At 35.3% G+C, this 18,816-nt stretch overlaps 1 protein-coding gene across 8 annotated transcripts in view; it reads right to left on the bottom strand.

Annotated features, from left to right (window-relative positions):
* Positions 1-18,816, bottom strand: part of TANC2 (tetratricopeptide repeat, ankyrin repeat and coiled-coil containing 2) — a 362,852-nt gene that overhangs the window by 253,598 nt on the left and 90,438 nt on the right. The window lies entirely within an intron of this gene.

Genomic DNA, 18,816 nt, shown 5'->3' with positions numbered 1-18,816 from the left:
AAATAAATTTAAAAAAAACTATATTTATCATTTGTTTTCATTTCTTATTATCTTAATCATTAAAATATTTGAGGATTTTTTCCTATATAAATCAGAAGTTCTTATCCATATTATTGTGAGGACAGTTTACACTTTTCTCTGGGAGCGTAGAGAAAGTCAAGGTGTTCTTTTTCCCTACCCCCAAACATATACACTCTACTTCGCATGTAATGAATAATGTTATCAACTCTGAAGTTCACTCACACATTCCAGTATAGAAGCCTTGATTTAAAGATCTACAACAATGTCTAAATTAATTACAGCTGCTTATTTGTTTAAAGTAGGTCAAGTAATCCCCCAGGCTGTATGTTTTACTAATAAAAACTACATTTATATGCCTCATGAGAGATAATAAGAAAATTATATAATACATGAAAGAGCAATATAAATCAGAATCAGAAAAACTCAGAAATGAGGAGACAGAAACCAAGAAAATACTAGAAATAAAACAATCATTTCAGTTCTGAAGACAGCTTAGAAAACAAGGGTAAATAAACATAACAAGAGATCTTAAAAGAAACAGAAAATTGGGGCATCCAGCTGGCCCAGTTGGTTGAGTGCTGACTCTTGATTTCAGCTCAGGTCATGATCTCACGATTTTGAGACTGAGCCCCAGATCAGGCTCTGCCCTTCGCACAGTATGCTTAAGATGCTCTCTCTCCCTTTCCTTCTGCCCACCCCACTGCCCCACTCATGATCTCTAAATAAATGAATAGATAAAATCTTTAAAAAAAAAAAAGAAAGGAAAGAAATCTTTAACAAATTTGAAAGAGAGAAATTAAAAAGGATTTTCAAGAAGGTGACAAATATCAAAGACAGGTAAAGATTTGGCATATGAAAGAAAATAAGGGGAAAAAAAGAAGTTCCTGAAGGAGAAAACCAAAATGACAGAACAAACCAAATATTAAAAACTGTAATACAAGGAGTGCCTGGGTGGCTCAGTTGGTTAAGAGCCTGCTTTCAGCTCAGCTCATGATCCCAAGGTCCTGGGTTCAAGCCTAACATCGGGCTCTCTGCACAGTGGAGAGTCGGCTTCAACCTCTCCCTCTGCCTGCTGCTCCCCCTGCTTGTGTGCTCGCTCTTGTTCTCTCTCTCTCTCTCTCCCTGTCAAATAAATAAATAAATAACTTAAAAAATCTATAACACAAGAAAGCTTTCCAGAAAAAAAATGTGTATATGTATGTATGATATAGTTATATATGTGTGTAAATACATATATACATTCTCACATATATATGTATCTACAGTATATTTGAAACTACATATTGCAAGGGTATCTTGTGTACTTGAGATAATCAACTTAGAGCAATGCACCAAGACATTTTTTACTAAAATTATTGGACTTCAAAGAAAAAACAAATCCTTTGGCCATTTAGGTAAAAGCATCACATGATTCATAAGAGAAAATAACAGAAAAAAATGAAATAGTATATTTAAAATACACAAAGAAAACTTGAGCCAAAGATTTTATATCCAGTAAAACTTACCTGTCCGTATAAAGAGCAAAGACAAACTGCTATCAACATGCAAAAACTCAGAAGATACTCTTCCTGTGAGCTCCTCCTAGCTCTACTAGACAACTAGCTACAGGCAATCAAAGTGACAGGAGAGACATCAAAATAAGGGCAGGTAGTGAGCATTAAACATACAGCTGATCATAGAATTAAGACTAAAAGAATAAACAGTTTTTAAAGAGAGAGATTACAGAATATAAAGGCTATAAAGTCTGACAATGTAGAAGCAGGACAATCATTTAACAAATGGGAGGAGACTGAAGAAGCATTAAAAAAAACAAAAAATTAATTGATTTCAGTAAACAAAATTGGTGGCAATGATGTTCTGAAGCCATTGTCTTTATAAAAAGGGATAAAGCAAATGATTAATTATGGGATACTCTAATGTTTGGGATTTTTAAATGTTAAAAAAAAAAAAAAAAAGCTGGTTTAGCAAAGGAAATGTATTAGGTGAACCTGGACTATCCTGACAAATTTAGTTGTAAGGAAGCTATGAAAGACAATAGACAAATAGGGTCATACCAAAAAGACTCAGTGAAGAAGCACTCACTGGTCATGAGATCACAATGATGTTTAAAAAACAACACTACACTAACTGGTCACTTTCTAAGGATAACAGGAACCCAGTTTGTTATTTTGAAATCTGGGAAAAAGGAAAGAATTAAGCAATTTGTCCTACATTTCCACCATAAACTATACTGGTAGCCAATGAGTATATAACAGAGATCTTCTATAAAATCATTCCAGACAATAAATGGGAAATAAAAGAAAAAAAATCAGAATATCACCATTTCACAATGAATTAATAGCTCCAGAGGCACGAGGTACCAATGACTAACAACCAAAAAAAAACAAACAAAAAAAAGAGTAAATAAAACCCAGACATTACATACCTCTTGATGATAGGAGCATAACAACTAGTTTTCAATCAAACTTAAGTCTGGTCAAACCTCTGAATGTAGCTGTCACTACTTTTCAAGAAAAATGAAGGACAGAGGAAAATGTTGAATTGTTTCTGAGCGCACAATCAATAAAAATTAGACTGTGGAAATTTTTACAGGTCAAATAACCTAGGTCTTTCAACAGATTAAAAAAAAAAGTATTATGCAGTCCTAAATTATTGTGGAATAAACATTCATTTTATCAAAATACAAAACTGTACCAGAAATCTGTGGCATCTTAAATCAGGATGTATGAATACAGTACTAGTCATTTTTCCTTCCTAGTAATTATTTAATTTTTAAATGCAAGTATCTTTCTTTTCCTTTACTTGGAAATCAATTACAATGAGCAACATTCATATTTAGGCAGGTCTTAAATTTTCATTATTTTGATTTTTTCTATGTGGGTAAAATTTTATACATATAATTTGTTTGTTTTAACATCAAAACATGCTCAAAGTATGAGAGAAAGTAATATGAAATAAAACACAGACATTTCCTCTTATCAGCACTGTCTTCCTTTTTTTTTTTTTTTTTTTTTTTGGTTGTATTTATCTATTCATGAGAGACACAGAGAGAGAGGTAGAGACATATGCAGAGGGAGAAGAAGGCTCTCTTTTAGGGAGCCTGATGCAGGACTCTGATCCCGGTCACTGGACTCCAGGATCAAGACCTGAGCCAAAGGCAGATGCTCAACCATTGAGCCACCCAGGTGCCCCAGCACTGTCTTCCTAAACAATAAGAGGCAAAAAATAAATAAAACTTAGGCTTCAAATAGTATTAAATCTGCATGATCTGTGGAATGTCAGGGTATCAATAAAACAATTCACAGGAGAAATATAGGCAAGAAATGGTTTAAGACATAGTTTTGAGTGAGCACGCCAGTAGAAAACAAGACCAAAAAAAAATCACCAATTTGATGCCATCATAATCTAAAATGTTTTAACTGCCTAAATTTTCAAAATTAAGTGAGAAATACATTGCAATAAATTTGAGCAATTCACTCCCCTAAGACTGAAACCCTATAACCAACAGTGTCTTACTCCAGTGGAAACTAAGCATAAGAGTTGAGATTAACTCTTAGGTGAAAGTAAAGAGTTAAAGATTGTTTAAGAAGAAATTCATCTCTTCCCCAACATGATGTAGGAAAATAATTTCAACCTCTTTTAAAAAAAAGTGCCTGTGGTATGCTTATGGAACCAAGAATCCATTATACAATATAGCAAGACTACAATGACACATAGTACTTTAAATGTTTTTGCTTTGCTTAACACACAATTCCTTCAGTACAGAGAAGACCTCCCACACAAGACATTTGTATCTACATTTATGGACAAAACAGAAGACCTTCAGTTGTCAAGCAAATCAAGTAATTTGCATAAGACTGATTACCTCATACCTGAGTGTAGAAGGTAGGACTAGGCTGTGTCTATGAAGTAAGAATTTACTCATCAAACTTGAGTTAAAGACTTACTTCAGATATACTATGAATTTTGCAGAGGAAAACACCCTGATGTAACAGGTACAGAAATAAAAAGACCTGACTGCAACTCAAGTGCTAGCCTTTAAAATCAGAGCTTAATTTTCCTGGTTCTGAGATAGTCAGCAAAGAACATTTGTGTTTTTTTATCTGCATACTGAGTTAAATCCAGCAAATAATATGCAACAATATACTTTTAATACTAAGAAACAATAATGGATTTGCTATGCCCATTATTTCAAAGAGGAAAATGCCACTGGAGAATTTACCTCATAGGGTAGATGTCTTTCAAATGAGGTGTATTAAAGCAGCAAAATAGTCCTCCTAAAGAAATACTAACCATATAGGGATATTCAATATGTAGTGATTTCTATGAAGGAACTTTAAAGTTAGAGAAAGTCTAGTAGCAATGCGCCTAAATAATTCCAAGAAAAACTTTTTCTTTCCTGTAAGAAGGGGATACTTTAAATGATTCTTCTTCTCAACCCAGGATCAAAATATTAGAGTTGAAAAATTAGCAATTTAAGTAACCCTGAATCTGGTAAGCCAAGCTCATCTTGAGGGTTCTCAGCTAAATACTGTGCTAGAATAAATAACAGATTAGATTTTATGAATTAAGATTTTGAAGTTGGTTGCCTTCAATCCTCATTTGGTAACTTAAATATACAACCCTAGTAGAAGGCATGGGAGGGGTATTAAAGCTGTAAGGAATACAATTCAAATAGATTAAAGTTTTACTATTCAGGTGTAAACTCTGGTGCCTTTTACTAGTCAGGCATGAATCTGTAAGAACTGTATACACTTAGTGCCAACAAAGGCAGATGTAACTGGAAGGTATGAGTGGGATCTTTTTAAAATGCAAAAGAAGGGGATCCCTGGGTGGCGCAGCAGTTTAGCAACGGCCTTTGGCCCAGGGCGCGATCCTAGAGACCTGGGATCGAATCCCACATCCGGCTCCCGGTGCATGGAGCCTGCTTCTCCCTCTGCCTATGTCTCTGCCTCTCTCTCTGTGTGTGACTATCATAAATAAACAAAAATTTTAAATAAATAAATAAATAATTAAATTTAAAAAAATGCAAAAGAAGGACCAGGAACATAAGCTAGATTTATTTATTAGCCAAAAGTCACTTATGAATAGGTACATAGATAAGATGCTTCCTGGCTACATAAGCACATTAATAACGACAAAAGATGAAAAGCAGCTCATCTGTCTGGGGTAGAAAAGGGAAAAGGAACCACAATTTATTTGTCCCAATATCTACTCTCTGATATCTACAGTATCAGAAAGATATTTACACCATTATCTCATTCAATACTAATAACAATTCTATGAAACAAGTATGATGCCCATTTTAAATGTAAGACTGAGATTCAGGGAAGTAAAGTGACTCCCTCCAAATCACACTGTAGTCCTATAATTCAAATTGTCTAGTTTCAAAAATCTCTGCTGCTCTCTACTGTAACAAAGAAGTCATTAAGATGGTGGTAGGACACCATGAGGGGGAAAGGGAGCAAAAGTGGACAGAATTCAATTCAGAGGCCACTACAAAAATCCAGAAGAATGAACACTTGGAGCAAGGGAGCAGTGGAGGTGGAGAGAAGAGGTCAGATTCTGGATATATTTTGAAGGTACAGCAGAGAGAATCTGCTGTCAGAAGAGAAAAATAAAGAAATAATCAAGAGTAATTCCAATATTTTGGGTCCAAACAATGGATGTGCAATTTATTGAGATAGGAAAAATTGTGAAAGAATAGGTTCGGCGATGAGGAGAGTATCTGGAAGTCAGGTCTGGACATACTAATCTTGCAATGCGCATTTCGTATTAAAGCAGACATGAACGTACATATGCCACCAGTACATAAACCCCTTTTAAACTGTATGACATCTCCACAGAAGGGAGTATAGATAAGGGGAGAGGGAAAGAGAGAAGTCAAAAGACTAAACCTTGGGCCTGAATCCAACATGCAGAAGCTGGTGGTATGAGAAAAAAACTGCAGACAATAAGAAGTAGCAACCAGAGAACAGGGACAAGACTAGAAGAATACAGAAGTCAAGTAAAGAAAGAGATTCATGAGGGAGCCTGGGTGGTTCAGTCAGTTAAGTACCCAACTCTTGATCTCAGTTCAAGTCTTGATCTCAGGGTGCGAGTTCAAGCCCCATGTTGAACTTCATGCTAAGCATGGAGCCTACTTTAAAAAAGAAAAAGAAGCAGCACCAGCATTTCATCAAAGGGAAAAGATCAAATGTTGATAGGTCAAGTAACATGAAGATTGAGAATTGACCAGTAAATGTAGTCAATGTAGATGATTTAACATGGTTCCTGTGGAGTGGTAGATATGAAATTTGATGGGATTAAGCTCAAGAGAGATTAGAAAGAGTTTCCTGAAAAAGTCTTATCTCTCTCTAGACATGGAAGACAAACCATGGAGACCTTGGATATTCTGGGTGGCATCTTGAAAAACAAGGGGAATAAACACTAGGATAAAGTTAACACTATGAAAATTAAGACAGAGGGAGACACTAAGGTCCTTATTAACACTGGATTACTGAAGAAAACTATCCTATTTCTGGTTTACAGTTATATAAACCAATAAATCCTTATTATCATATAAACCAGAGGTCAAATCTGGCCTGCCACTTACTTTTGGATAGACAATGAGCTAAGTAAGAATAGTTTTTACATTTTTAAATGACTGAAAATTAAAAGATTAATATTTTGTGACATAAAAAGTATATGAAATTTAAATTTGAATGTCCATAAAGTTTTATTAGCACAGAGTCATGATCACTCATTTATATGCAGTTGATGGTGTCTTTTACACTATAATGACAGGGTTCAGTAGTTGCAACTATTATGGCCTGCAACACCTAACATATTTGTTATCTAGCCCTTTAGAGAAAGTCTGCTAACCCCTGATATAAGCAATTCTAAGACAAATATTCTATTACCTGCAGCCATTCTCCTATACTCTGGCAGCACCAAACTACTTGATGATATTCAAAGGGGAAATGGATTAATGAGGCCTCCTCATTAATTTATTAACACTATCAATTTACTCACATTAACTCCTCTACCTAAAATGCAGTTGCCTCTACTTAACAATATAAGGAAATCATATCCAATACATATTAACGGGGCTTGGTGTCTAGCACAACTAAGCTGGACTCAATTTAAGACCTTAGGAAATTTAATTAACTTCCCTGAACCTCAATTTCTTTATCTGTAAAGCTGATATTAGTAATCTCTATGGAGTTGCAGTGAAAAACAAATGTGGTAATGTATATAAAACACAGCATGCCATCTGGCACTAAGTAAACACTTATTAAATGATAATTGGAATCTTTATCTATCATCATCATGATCAGTAACAACATCCGTTCACCAAAAGATGGCTTAAATATCATTTTCTTGGGACCTTGGGTGGCTCAGCAGTTGAGCGTCTGCCTTTGGCTCAGGGTATGATCCCAGAGTCTCGGGATCGAGTCCCATGTCAGGCTCCCTGCATGAAGCCTGTTTCTCCCTCTGCCTATGTCTGTGCCTCTCTTGCTCTGTGTCTCTCATGAATAAATAAATAAAATCTTTAAAAAATATATATCATTTTCTTATCTTGTCTATAAGATTTTTGGGATGACTCCCATTAAGAATTAATTGTTCCCACTTCTGAGCTTCTATAGTACATTTGTGGAGGCCGAGAAAAATTAAGGCCATCCCACCTAAAGTTCAGCATTAGCACAAGTACAGCCATCTTAGGCTGTGAATAAGAGCTGAACTTTAAAGGGAAAAAAACTGCAGAATGTCCTCAATGTCCTTGGCAGGTAATCCCATATCAGAAAGACAACAGAGCCCACGCCCGTAGTAGAAAGTACCATCTTAGAATTCTTCCATCCCTTCTGGAAATCCCCTAGACCAGCCTATAAAAAACCCAGCTGTAACCCACTTCGGGGTCCAAGTCCCTGCTCCGCTGTGTTGGGTATACTTGGACCCGAGCTGGAGCTTGCTAATAAACCCTCGTGCGCTTGCATCGGTGTTGGCTCCTTGGTGGTTTCTCGGATTCGCAATCTTGGGCACAACACATTATGGATATCTGTTTTTATAGTACTAACATACTACATAAAGATTAATTATTTACATGACTATCTTTGGGCTAAGGTTCAAAGTGGCATGGGTATTCTCAAAAACAAAACAAAACACTGTTGAATTAATTTTGCCAAGAGCCAGCTCTAAAATTAATGCATTCATAAAACCAAACCAAGTTCAAGGGAAAAACAAGTGGTACTGCTGTGGCTTGAGACACAGTTTAAGAAGTTCAATGTTTTTACTTTTCTTATCTAAACTATTACTATAATAAGAAAAGTGGCATTATTCTAAAGCACAAAGACTTTAACCTCCACAACAATCTCAATGATCTTAATTATTTTTCATAGGTAAGTCCAGACCCACCTAAAAGTTATTTCGTTCTTAAGAAAACATCTATAGTGTCTCTTCCTCTAAAGAAAAAAGGAAGCATGCTATCCCAAATAAAAAGGATTTAACAATGCCACCAATATTGTAGCTAATACTTTTCAGATTCTCATAGATCTAGCTCATATACTCTAAGTACAAAAATCAACTTCCCTATGATGAGTTATCAATTTATATTTGCCTAAGGTATCCAACATTGCCTAAAGTATCCCAGAAAGTCTGATCTGTAGCTCGAGAAAAGTTCTAAACACAGAACACTTTGATTCTCATGATGGAGCTATGCATCAACGATGATGAGTAATAAAAGGAAAACAAATAGACTTGCTAATTGTAAATGGAGCAATCACCAGTAATAATGTCAGTATTTTTAAGCCTGATGACTGTGCTTTCAAGGTGTACAATGAATATATAAAATGTCAACCCAAACACAGAATTAAATAGAGCAACTGTTAAAAATCAAGGTATCTTCAATTACATATTTTTTTTTTTAAGATTTTATTTATTCACGAGAGACACAGAGAAAGAGGCAGAGGAAGAAGCAAGCTCAATGCAGGAGCCCGATGTGGGAGTCGATCCCAGGACCACGGGATCATGCCCTGAGCCAAAGGCAGACACCCAACCACTGAGCCACGCAGGCATCCCCTTTTTTTTTTTATTAATAAACTTTTATTTTATTATTTTTTTTTATTTTTATTTATTTTTTTTATTTTAGAATAGTTTTAGATTTACAGAAAAGTTGCTGAGATAGTACAGGGAGATTCCATAAACCCTACACCTAGTTTCCCCCTTAGATTAGTCATTTGCCAAAAACTAATGAATCAATATTGATACATTGTTAACTAAAGTCCACTTTAGATTTCCTTATTTTTATTTAATGTCTATTTTCCATCCCATGATACCACTTACATTTAGTCATGATGCATTCTTAGACTCCTTAGACTAGTTCCTCAGGAATTTTTGTTTTAACTTTGACAGTTTTGAGGAGTACTGGTCAGGAATTTTGTAGAATGCACTCAGTGGGGTTTGTCTAAAGTTTTTCTCAGATTAGACTTGGGTTATAGGTTTAGAGGAGGAAGACCAAGAGGCAAATTGCCATCTTCATTATTTAATTTCAAGAATGCATAGTATCAATATATTGAAACTAAATAAATAGGTATATATGTTTACATATTCTATATAACTGAAAAAGAAAACTGAAGTTCTTCTTCAGCTGTGCCAACATTAATGAAAACAGACATTACCTATTTGGTTCTTACTATGTGTCAGGCACAGTCACTGTGCTAAATGTCTTACAAATTTATGTCATTCAATCCTCAATAAAACCTTATAATATAAATATCATTTTTATTTTTGATACATCAGGAAACAGGAATTGAGATTCAAGCAAACATGGCCACAGTTGTAGGTCATAACTGCAGGATCCAGAATCTAAAATTAGGCCTAATTCTAAAGCCCTTCTCTTCTCCACCATTTTCTATCTATACAAAAAACTATCATGACATGTTAGAAAACTCAACAGTACAGCTGGTAGGAGACCAAAAGAAAAAAGAAAAAAAAAAAAGAAAAGAAAGAAAAAATTCCAAGGTAAATTTGAAATAATCTCTGATTTCAAACTTTTTCCCCTCAAATCGGGTACTCAGTATAGCTCACTCGAAGTCTTGAGTTTAACAGTTTGCTTGGAGTTGTTAGTAAGCACAGATATCTCTACAAATAAGAACTTCTTAGATTCACAGAATGATAGATCTAAGAAAGAATTTTGAGTTTATTTTTGTCAATTTATACTTTTTAAACATTTTGTGAGGTTGAAGCTTTGAAAAAAAAAAAAAAAAGCCCAACAAAGGAACTTAACAACAGTTAAAAATATAACAATGTGAATGCCTGGGCCGCTCAGCAGTTGAGTGTCTGCCTTTGGCTCAGAGCATAATCCTGGAGTTCCAGTATGGAGTCCCACATCGAGCTCCCTACATGAAGCCTGCTTCTCCCTCTGCCTGTGTCTCTGTTTCTCTCTCTCTCTGTCTCTCTCTGTCTCTCATGAATAAATAAATAAAATCTTTAAAAAATATATATATATATAAAACAATGTCAGCAATAGGTGTATTATATATGCACATATACACACTTTATTTTTGATGTTCTTATCTGTTGCAACTGGATGCTGAGGAGGATACATAGGAGTCTCAATCTTGGCCATATACCAGATTGATCTAGAAATCCAGGTATTTTTTTTTAAAAAACGGCTTATGCTCAAGCTACCCCTCTTCCCCAGATCAATGAAATGAGAATACTGAGTGAGACCCAAGCATGACTAGTTCTTTGAAACACCCTGGATGATTCAGCCTGCAGCCAGCCAAAGTTGAGAAACATTCACAGAGATTATGCGCTGCTTTGATACAGAAATGAACTGGATCCATCTGTAAGTTCCCAGTGCTAACAGAGACAGATACTATAGGTAAGAAGTACTAATTGTACAGAAAGATATGATCCCTAAACTGAAGACGAAGGTTACACTCACTCCTTGTTTACTGCTGATTTTGGTGACTTGGGGGATTTTTGGACCAAATTGGGATAATATTGTATAAAGCAAAGAAGGTTTTAACCTATCGTTAACTAGACTAAATATTACTCTTTTGAGCTGGGCTTGAGAAGTTATGCTACTAAGATGATGATGTCACCTAGATGTAAAGTTTCCTAAGATCCTTTTTTTTTTTTTTAAGATTTTATTTATTTATTCATGAGAGACACAGAGAGAGAGAGGCAGAGACACAGGCAGAGGGAGAAATAGGCTCCATGCAGGGTGCCTGATGTGGGACTCAATCCCAGGTCTCCATGATCATGCCCTGGGCTGAAGGCTGAGCCACTGGGGCTGCCCGCTTCCTAAGATTCTTAAAACTAGAATAGCCTCTGCCTCTTCACATTAACCTGGTCTAAGGAAAGCCACTTCCCTAAAATATAAGAAGGGATGTTCAGGAACAGTAGCAGATTTTATTTATAAAAACAGACAGGAATAAAAGACCATGGTGTACTTAGGAAAATCCAAAGAGTTTGATATACTAGAGCACAGAAAGTATGGGGAAGACACAAGATTATGAAAGTCGAAAAGTTGGCAGAAGCATAATCACAACAAAAGGCATAATCATTATTCATGATTAGACTTCATCTTCTAAGTGTGGGGAAGAAAATGAGGGACACTGAGCAGGAGAGTAGCATGATCTGAACAGTATTTGCAAAGACAAATCTGGCAAGCATCTATAGTTGTCACCATGGGGTCACAGAGATAAAGAGATCACTGCAATAAGCCCAGATGAAAGGAAAGCCTGACTAAATGCACTAACGCTGAGAACACAGAAGGAAGCACAGGTTCGTGGCATATTTGGGACTGAGAACTCCAAAGACTCTGTATCCTTTTGAAAGAGGTGCTCTAATGATGATCATTTCTCCTTTCTTCCTTGAATCCACTCTCATCAGGCTTTCAACCACACCACTCCAGCAAATTCACATTTACCAAGATCTCCTATAAAGTCCACTAACTTCAGTGGTCAGTTCTGTTCTCTTATTTTTTGCCTTATTATGACAACATTTGATGCAATTCATCATTCTCTTTTCCTTGAAACTTTCTTTTCACTTAACTTCCAAAACCCTACCCCTTCTTACCTCTGTGGCTCCCCCTGGCTTGTTCTGTCTCTTCTCCGCAGTCCCTATATGGCCCAGTGCCCCAGGGCTCATTTCTCTAATCTGTACTCTTTGCTATGTACATTCCTTTGTTTATCTCAAACAGACTCTTGGTTTTATGTTTCATCTAGATGCTGACGATTCCCAAATTTGTATGTCCAGCCTGAACCTTGTGAACAAAAGCACAGTACTTCCAGAATTGATCACCCTACATCTCAACTTTGAACATCAAGCAGGCATCTCAAAATTTGACACAGCCTAACATTTCCCCTCTCACAGTCTTCCTCATATCTGTGAACAGCATCTCCATTCTTTTAGTTACTCGAGTCAAAAACCTGGGAGTTACCCTTAACTCTTCTCTTTCGCTCACACTGCACGTTCATTCCAACAGTAAACTGTCAGCTGTACCTATCCAAACTACTTCTCACTCTTTGCTCCTGCCACCCTGGTCCCAACCACCTTTATCTATCACCTGGTTTCTCTGCTCTGTCTTGGCCGGACTTGAGTTTAATCTCAACCCATCAATTAGAATGGTTCTGTTAAAACACAAATCACATCATGACACTTCTCTCCTCAAAGATTCCCCATCTTAGTAAAAGTCAAAGTACTTAGATCAAAGCACAACTTGATCTGGCCCCCATTACCTCTCTGACATCATCTCCTACTACTCTTGCGCCTCTGACTTCACTGAAGCATACTGGTTCCTGTCATGTTCTAAACATGCCAAAGAGGGGCACCCGGGTGGCTCAGTGGTTGAGCGTCTGCCTCTGGCTCAGGTCGTGATCCTGGGGTCCTGGGATCAAGTTCCGCCTCAGGCTCTCCGCAGGAAGCCTGCTTCTCCCTCTGCTTATGTCTCTGTCTCTCTGTGTGTATGTGTCTCTCATGAATAAATAAATAAAATCTTAAATAAATAGATAAATACACACACACACACATATATATATATATATATATTTAAGAGGGGTGCTTGAGTGGCTCAGCTGCTTAAGTGTCTGCCTTCGGCTAAGATCATCATTCTAGAGTCCTGAGATCCAGCCCCATGTTGTGATTACGTTTTGGGTTCCTTTACTCAGCAGAGGAGTCTGCTTCTCCCTCTTCCTTTGCCCTTCCCCCTGCCTGTGCTCTTTCTCTCTCGCTTTCTCTCAAATATATAAAATATTGTAAAATAAAATAAATAAGTAAATAAACACACCAAAAATATACCTGTATCAAGGCATCTGCCTGGAATATTTCTCTCACAGATTATCAGTAAGGCCTATTCTTTCATTTCCTTCAGATAGGTATCTAAGTGTCCCCTCAAGGACATCTTCCCTCAGTACCCTATCTAAAATCATACTCCCCCTAGATACCAGATTTACATAGACATACTTTCTTCTCCCTTCCTTGCTTGTTTCCCCTTAGTAGTTATCACTAACATAGTCTATATTTTACTTATTTATTTTAACTTTGGCCATCTTCTCTATTAGAATGTAAGTTCCATAAAGGCAAATAATTTTGTATTCACTGTTCCATTCCCCATGTCTAGAGCAACAGCTGATAGGTAGTAGTTGCTCAAAAGATAGCTGTTGAATTAATTAATTTGCATGAGTGAAATGAGTGAAAGAAGGGAATTCTGGATGCCTTAGAATTCTTAACTTGGGAATTTCATTGGATTTATTATAATTCCATTAACCAAGATAAAGAATAGAATTTCATTGGACTTCTTATAATTCCATTAACCAAGATAAAGAAACAGAAGCTGTGAGACTGGGATGGAGAAATAGGAAGTTATTTTAAATCAAGGATTTAATTTACAATCTGATTTAATCTTAACCTCTATTTAGTGCCTCATCAATTCCAGATCTAGGACTAGAAGGAGGGAAACACAGACAGCCAAAAATGAAATTATTTAATCCCTTGATTTTTTTCTTAAACCAAACAGGTAATTCTCAATCAGGAACTCTGTAATGATTCTCAATTCTCAACACAAATGCTTGTGTTTTACTTTTAAATACATGATTCTAATGTATTCTAATGTAAAAGGAGCTCCTTTTATTCATCTTTGTGTAAAAACTGGAGAGGTCCATCTATTAATTATTAATTGTCCTTTTGAAATCTCTACTTGAATGTCTCCTATATAGCTCAAACTCAAAATATCTGAACAGGAAATTTTACTTTCCCCTGACTCTTTCAAACCTGATACTCTATCAGAGCTTCTCATCTCAATGAATTCATCACCAAATACTGTTGATTCTTCTCCTTAAATGTCCCTGAATCCATACCTAACCTGTCTCCAATTCCTATACCCATTCTCTTCTAAATGTTTATCCACAAAATGAGTAATCATTTAGAAATGCAGATGTATTAGTTTTCTCATTTAATGTTTAAAATGTTAAAGCAATCCCCCTCAGAACGTATCAAAATTCTTTTTTTTTTTCAAGATTTTATTTATTTATTTATTTGAGAGTGAGCAAGTAAGAACTAGATCCCTGGGACTACAGGATCATAACCTGAGCTGAAGGCAGACACTTAGCTGACTGAGCCACCCAGGTGCCCAAGAAGAGATACAAATTCTTAACATGGTCTATAAGATTCTACTTTTCCAGCTTCATTTCTTGTTAGATCTCCCTTTATTTTCCTAATATTGGCTTTTGTTCACTTTTTAATCTCTACCCTCAGGATATCTAGAGTGGAAACCTGCGAAACAACCACTATATACCTAAGGAACCAGGATAAAGTATGATCTTGACCCCAAATTCCTACCTTCATATATGAGGATAAGTTCAAAAGCACAAGTAAGAGAAAATTTGTATTTTATGTCATATGTTCATAATAAAATAAACCCTTATATTTATTCCTCTTATGCCTTAAAAAGATAGAATGATAGCTATTGACAGATTAAAAATCTTCCCCCCCTCACCTCACCCCACAAAAAAGGCACATCTTTCTGTTTTGAGAAGTATATTTAAATGTATTAACACTCACTGAAAAAATAAAATAATAAAAAACCTATATATATATATATAATCTAACTATGCTTCAATTTTTTTCACAAATTTTAATTTATCCCACACACCTATATTATTTGATTACAATGATAGCAATGAAAATAAAAAATTTAAGATCAAAATGTTTTAAGGAAAATAGTTTTTCAATTGAAACACCTTGGTATATATAATATATAAAATTCAAGAAAAATACTGCCTTCTCTAAACTTGTCATTAGTAAGGTCCTTACTAGAGTATTACTGTTTTATATTTTTCTCCTAAGTTACGAGGAAACATAAATACAATAATGATTAACTGGTTGAATAACAGGAGTCATTAGGATCTAGTAGAATATAGAAATATTTAATCAGGGCACCTGGGTGGCTTGGTCTCTTGAGCATTGGACTCTCGACTTTGGCTCAGGTCTCGATCTCAGCAGGGAGTCTGCTTGGGATTCTCTTTCTCCCTCTCCCCATCCTACCCCTACCTATGCATGCTCTCTCTCTAAAATAAATATATTAAAAAAAAAAAACAGAAATATTTAATCAAAAAATAAAGAAGTAACTGAATAAGGAATCAAGAAAATAGACTCACATGTAAATAAAGGAATTTCATATATGAGAAAATAGCAATATATAGCACTGGAGAAAGGAAAGGCTAAATTCAACAACAAAAAGGGTACAGAAATTAACTTTTTCCATATGAGAAAAAAATAACTAGATCCCCTTGTCATACTATAATCTCACTACCAAAAAATTAAGAGGGAAAAAAATTAAAATGTAGTAAAAAATCCAGAAGTAAAAATCAAAACTCTAACCATTAAAGAAAATTTTCTGAAACAATATAGGAGGAATAAAGAATGATTAATATGAATACATTAAAATTTTAAACTTACATTCAATTGAGGTTTAGAGTTTTAGTCTTATAACCAAAAGCAAAGTCTTAAGACAGAATAGAGACTGAGAAAAGATATTTGCAATAAATGTCACAGACTAAAGATCAATCTACAACAGGGATCTATGAACTTCTGTAAAGAGAATAAATATTTTAGGCTTTGCAGACCATATGTTCTCTGTTACAACTACTTAACTCCACCATTGTAGGACAAAAACAGCCACAGACAATATGTAAATAAACAAGTATGGCTGTATTCCAATAAAACTTTCTTCTTTATAGAACTGAAATTTGGATTTCATATAATTTTTACATGTAACATTCTATTCTGTTTTTTCTGAATCATAAAATAATTGTAAAAACTATCCTCAGCTCACAGGTTGTATAGGAACAGGTGGTGGACTAGATTTGATCCATGGGCTATAGTTTGCTGAACCCTGTCTAGAATATATAAATATCCATAAACCAAAAAGACAAAGATAAATAATCCAAGAAAAAAATGTATAAAGAATATAAGGAAGCTATTAAGAAAAGAGGTCATCTGAAAAGCCAAAACACATCAAAGCATATCTGGCTTTACTAGAAATTAAGGAAATAAAAATTAAATCAGAAGGATATTACCTTTTATATACCAGTTTAGGAAAATGAAGAAGTCTGACCATATGAATGTTGGCAAAGATACTGCGAAACAGGAACTCTCAAACATTTTTGAGAAGATTATAAACTGATACAGTGACTAAGCACAGGAATTATCTAGCAAAAGTGAAATGCAAATAATCTACATCCGCTTTCAGGTATAGCCCCTAGAAAAATTCAGATAAGGTGTATAAGGATATTCACTGCAGCATTTTTTGTAATAACACAGAACAAAACAAACACTGAAATAAATTCAGATTTCTATTAGGAAAGAAATGAGTAAAAGAAATGTGCTCATAAAATTGAATACTACACAACACATACAAGAAATAAACCAAATCCATACATACCAAACAAAAGCAAGATACAGAATTCTACAGAGACCATAATACCAATTAGTAAATTTTATTTTATTTATTTTTTTTAAGATTTTATTTATTTATTCATGAGAGACACAGAGAGAGAGAGGCAGAGACACAGGCAGAGGGAGAAGCAGGCTCCATGCAGGGAGCTGACATGGAACTCAGTCCTGGATCTCCACAATCATGCCCTGGGCCGAATGTGGCGCTAAACCGCTGAGCCACCCGGGCTGCCCACACTTAGTAAATTTTAGAACACATACAATACTGAAAATTGTTCATGGATATATTTATATTAGGAATTTTTCATCTCTGATAAAGGAGATTCAAACATCAACTTCTTTTTTTTTTTTAACCAAATTCTATATTTGTATGTAGGAGTCTGTATATTATCTACATCTGTGTGTATCTGTTAGGATATGGTTATAACAATGAGAACTAGTGAAAAGACATACTATATTTTGTTTTGAAAGTTATAGGAAATTACATTTATGAAAATTCATTATTATAGCAAAATAGAGAATGGACCTAAGGGTACTGAGCCTGGAGACATCATAATTTAAGTAGGAAAAAAGGAAATTCTAAATTAGGAAGTGAGAATGGAAGAGGACAAGAGAAAACAAAGTTGAAGATAATTCAGAAGTTCTAATCAACTGGACATGAAAACGGGTTAGATGTTGGCGGCCATTTTGGGAATGCAGAAAGCTTCATGTATTTTCCAACTGCTTCCTGAATACACCCGCTTTGTGCTTTTAAGCAGCTTTTAGAAATGACATCTCCATTAGCAGTGATGATAATGGGCCATCAACTATAGCTATAGAAAAGGACTTTAGAAAACAAAGTATCAGCTAAAAGCAATTTGAAAGAGATGTAGGGAAGGTTTTCTCTGCTTGCAGTTTCTGCCAGATTATATGCACAATGCATCCTCCTGAGGGTAAAGGATCCTGTTGAATACTAACATCTCAATCTTCAGTTACTGGAGGAAGAGACAATAAAAGGCTTTGGGTCCATACAAGTACAAATACTGGCTCCCACACTTACTGTAAAACTTTGGCCAGGTCTCTTCTTTTTTTTCTCTGCCTGTTTCTTTATCTGCTAAATGAGTAAAATAAAGTACAGCTGATCCTTAACAACATCGATTTGTATTGTGTAGGCCCATGTATAGATGAGTTTTTAAAATTAATATAGTACTATATATATTCTCTTATGACTTTCTTTTTTTTTTCTCTTATGACTTTGGTAGCATTTTCTTTCCACTAGCTTACTTCATATATAAGAATACAATATGTAACATATAAACCATGTGTTAATCAATTGTGTTATCTGTAAGGCTTCTGGTCAACAGTTGGCTATTGATAATTAAGTTCTGGGGCAGTCAAATGTTATTTGTAGATTTTCAACTGTGCAGGAGTCAGTACCCCATCCCCTAAATTGTTCAAAGGCCAACTGTAATAGAATTTATTTCATAAGGTTCTAAAACTTGAGTATAATTACATATGTATTTACATGTATCTGTGTCTCTATATGCACACACAAAGTGCTCTTACGCTTCTTCATCAGTTACTAGGCACCCAGTAAGTGCCGGGGCATTGCATTACGTCCTGAAGAAGCAGAGATGACAAATTTATATTGTCTGCCCTCTCACAGTACATAGCCATGACTGTGAGAGACAGACATGTGAGAGCTAATGTATGGTCTTTGACCTAAGTAACTAGGAATTCCTGAAGCTATTTCTCAATCTTTTGAAGCCTATTAACCATTTCAGTGTCATTTAATCTTTCGACAATTGCTAAATATCAAGAGAAAAGGCTTAGAGTTACACAGAAAAATGCTTACTAATACACAAACCTATGGAT

The sequence above is a fragment of the Vulpes lagopus genome, chromosome 12, assembly GCF_018345385.1.
Source record: "Vulpes lagopus strain Blue_001 chromosome 12, ASM1834538v1, whole genome shotgun sequence".
NCBI lineage: Eukaryota > Metazoa > Chordata > Mammalia > Carnivora > Canidae > Vulpes > Vulpes lagopus.
The sequence above is the reverse complement of the archived record's forward strand: the minus strand, read 5'-3'. Positions and strand labels throughout refer to the sequence as shown.